At 33.0% G+C, this 4,335-nt stretch overlaps 1 long non-coding RNA gene across 1 annotated transcript; it reads left to right on the top strand.

The window, feature by feature from the left end:
* Nucleotides 1–1,939: 1,939 nt before the first annotated feature.
* On the top strand, nt 1,940–2,970 carry LOC124283716. Its single transcript, XR_006900386.1, has 3 exons — nt 1,940–2,040; nt 2,623–2,691; nt 2,860–2,970. It is a non-coding gene; the product is annotated as an uncharacterized LOC124283716 (long non-coding RNA).
* Nucleotides 2,971–4,335: the final 1,365 nt, after the last annotated feature.

The following is a 4,335-nucleotide window of genomic DNA, read 5'->3' as shown; positions in this document are numbered from 1 at the left end:
GTGATCATGTTTATCTGAGAAACATTTCGACTAGTCTCGGATGGATAGAGGGTATAATTATCTCATGTAGCATTGTCTGTGTAGCATTTCCACCTAAAGACTTGCACTGTACTTAATCTCAGAGTTAGTAAGCTTAGTCTGTTGGGAAACATGCACCTTCATCACACCCTGACCGTTTTTGAGAAAACAGATTTTCCCTGTATAGATCAGTTGCTTCATGTCTACCTTTGATGGTTTGTTATAGCTTAATCAATACTGGGGTACTCAAGCCAAAAAATAACAGATGCTTTGTCACTATTGTATTCTTATATTGAGAAATGTGAAAAAGAAAGAAGACAAGAGTGTTTCATTCATAATATCCCAAATAACCTAACCAAATAACCCAGTAACCTGAGATTTTGTTGTTGCTGTGGCATGTATCACACATAAAAAGGTTATTCAGGTGTGGAAATAACTTTAAAATTGCTAGTGTACTCTGGTACAGCGGCACATGTAAAATCACTTGCCCTGATAATCTTTCCACTATACCGGCCGTTTTCTTGTTGATTTTTTAAATAAACAACATAATTAATATTGGAAAGTCAACTGGACACCGGTACAGTGTGATATACAAATTTGCTTGCCCGACAGAAAAAAACACTGGACTCGGGCGTCGGGCAATGGGTTATTTCCACCCCTGTTATTCAGATGGGAGAGCTGAAATTAATACATGTTCAGTGTTATTATAGCACGGAAACAACAATTTAATTCATTAATAATCTACATATATTCTGTACAAAGTACCTTAAATAATGTACAATAAGTATAAGATGACAAAATCCACAAAAAAAAAAAACCAAAAAAGACAGAAAAATTACAAGCACAGGGTAAACTGTACATGTAAACCATGTTTTAATTCACAGCATACATTTTTCACCAAGCAGCTATTTTTATGCTCAGGTTTTATGTTTATTCTATTAGATGGGGATGGTTAAAATAAAAACAACAAATGTATTTGTTCATAGAAGTATCTTCTGGCTTACCACCCAAACTGTTTTGGATGGTCAGTTGTAGTGGTGGTCCGATTAATTGAAATAATCGAAGATTGGTCGTAGTGACTAAACGACCAAGCAATCAATCGTGTTTTTTAATAATCAAACACAAACAATTCTGGAACACTTGTTTCATTAACAATATTTTTCACAAGGTTGGTTTTGTCTGTTACATTTTATAAGCACTACACGCTCGTTTCAAGTCATGATTGAATTTATCTTAAAGACTCCAAGAAATTTATGTTCCTAACATACTATTCATCCTTTAAAGATGTGAAATTTTGCACACACAAAACCCCCAAAAGAACTACATGTTTTCTTTCCTTATTTTTTTCTTTGCATTATCAAAGGACAAGGTATGATAAAGGCCCTTATTGGCCCACAAAAGTTCATGATATTCAAAGTTCTACAACAGGATAATTTTAGCATCAAGAAGGCTAAATAAATTGTTGAAATTACCTCCAATGGCTTTTTTTTATGTTTTAGTGCTGTTTTTCTTCTTCTTCAAAGTTATATTTTAATATATCTTCTAAAAACCTACATTTTCTTATTTTCAGAGTGAAAAAATAGTGTGAGCAAAAGCATGACCCATCCCAATTTTTTCACCACACATGAAGAGAGTAAATTAGAATGCACACCTAAAAAGTTGTGGTGGCTCACGCTTTTGCTCATATCAAAATGTTTAAAAAAGTACATTTTTTCTGTTATATGAAATTGCCCCATACAACATCTCAAAAATAAACATTGGCGTAAAGTAATATCTCTGAAAGCTATCCATCACATTTACACAACTATACCATTATTCATTATTATTTTGAATTTTTAGTGCATTAAATCAACTTATCAAACATGTTTATAATTCAAACATTTTCAATATCATAAGGGACTCTCAAGGCTGATTACTTTGAGGTAAACAAGGGTAGTTTTTTTGACACCCTGTTGATCTCTGCTGGAAAAGTAAGAAGACATCAGAAGATTTTTCAAAATATGATCAGGCAGCATTCTAAAGGTGAGAATCTGTGTAATTATTCTAGAATTTTATCATATTTGTTTTATCACCTGTTTATCAAACACCTCTGAGTCACTTGTCACTGTCAAATAACACTGTCATTCAACAGGATGTAACTGTGTATAAACATACAAATTTTAACAAAAATATTGTATATTAATGTTTTCTAGGATATATTAGATTACATTTAACCAAAACGACTATACTTAACTGTGTGATAAGTTTACTGTGAAAATAAGAACATTTGTATCAAGGTCTAGCACATGATGGACGCAAGCAGACGCCAAGTGACACATTGTTGCAAGTGTAATGTGTAAGCTTAACGTGACAAGTGATAATAGTAGAATTTGTAGCCTAGTGGTTACAATGATAGCCTGTCAATTTTTTTCTATTATCAGACATGCAGGTTCAAATCCTGGTAATTTCTTTTTTTTCTTCAAAAGATTGGTCAGCCAATTTACAATGTTTAACTTAACTTGTTCACATGAAATCCAAATTTTATAAAAGAATTCTTAAGTTTGGTAATCTATGTTACACTGTTCAAACAAACTTGAATTAACATCATGTAAATCTTTTTTTAAGCCTAAAGACACCGACTGTTCCACTCTGTCTCGTTGCCTTTGTTCCCACACAATAAAGAACATGGAGAAGGTAAGCATTGTTCCAAAATGCTAGCATTGTAATTTCTTTAAGTAATATGTACAAATTGCCCAGAGCAGTTAATTAGTGGTATGAAAATAAGTAATGTTACCCTTGAATAAGATTATCGAACATTTTAAAACAGAATTTTCTATTGATATAAAGTCATCTGTTTTTCAGTTGAGAAGATCTGGGTATGGCAGACACCAAGACAAGATGCCTGTTTCCAGCGATACACTGTTGAATGCTGCAATTCTTGACAGTGATTCAGAAACTGAGATTGATGACCATGTGGATGAAGAGTGAAAGTGTATGTTTTATATCTTTGCAGTGAATGAGTTGTGAATAATTACTTTTGAAGATTTTTGAATACTGACTTTTAACACTTACATGGTGTTAAAATCAAGCTGTGCCAAGAATGCAATTTCACCAAAAATGGCCCCCTTTGCGGTCAAGACTTGTGATTTTTAGTGCAACATGATTGGTTATTGTAATAACATGTTCTGAATGAGATGTTTATTGTATATTTGCTAAAACTTGTTGTGAATACTGACTTTTACTTCTTACTTGTTAAAATCAAGCTGTGCCCAAAATGTAATTAGACCCAAAATGGGCCCCTGTGATTTTTAGCGCGACATGATTGGTTATCATAAGTGCATGTTGTAAAATTGACCTATAGTTTATATTTGCAAAGAAAGTTGTGAACAATGAGGGTTTTTTGTAAACAATTAGCAAGTAATTGAATTACTGTCCACAATGTATTGCAACCCTAATTGGGCCTCTTGAAGTTAAAACCTTGTGATTGATATTGACATGTTTCTTGATCATGAAAACCTGTTGTAAAACTGATGTTATTTGTATGTTAATAAACTCATAGTTGTAAATAAGTCATTATGGCACACTGATATTTCAGATTTCCTGGGTGTTTTCATGGGAACTGATAAAAAAACCATTTTCGGCCCCTTTGCATTGAAATTACGGCCTCAGATCATTTAAAAAATAATTTTTTTATGCAAAGCTATCTTGTCTCTAAACAAATAACATGTGTTCAGCCAATTCTGTTTGTGGGCCAAAAAACACCCTTATCATACCTTGTCCTTTCATAAATGACGCTAGCCAATTATTTTCGATGATTGATTGGTTCTAATAAACCAATCATCAATTATGAGATTTTAACCAATTCCCAACACTAGTCAGTTGTGCAAGGAAAAAGGAAAACAGAAAACGGAAAGGAAACAAATCAATGCTAATGCTGATCAATATTAATACACAAAGACGTTTAAGCTTAATGAGCACCATTAATAATTATTGTTATTATTCTTCACGGTATCTTTAATTGTCTTCGTTTTTGTAATCTATCCAAAACAGCTCACATATGCACATGAAAATACATTTAAATGTGGCCTTATATCGCTTACACCAACTTGCACAAACCTACCTTAGCACTAAGAACATCATAACTCACATACTGTAACACTGACTTACAATAGTCCCAGTGTTAAGATTGCTTTGCTCTACACATTGCACTGTTGGGCTTTAGATAACCGTCACCTGTGTTTGCTGAGGGATAAAAATTTCACTTACAATAACCTTAAAACACTTTTCAAGCCATCTGAAAGTTTCATTACATTAAAAAATACAAGGCAGAAAGTCAAG

This window comes from Haliotis rubra, unplaced genomic scaffold, assembly GCF_003918875.1.
Source record: "Haliotis rubra isolate DU_JTF1 unplaced genomic scaffold, ASM391887v1 Scf32, whole genome shotgun sequence".
Lineage (NCBI taxonomy): Eukaryota > Metazoa > Mollusca > Gastropoda > Lepetellida > Haliotidae > Haliotis > Haliotis rubra.
The sequence above is the reverse complement of the archived record's forward strand: the minus strand, read 5'-3'. Positions and strand labels throughout refer to the sequence as shown.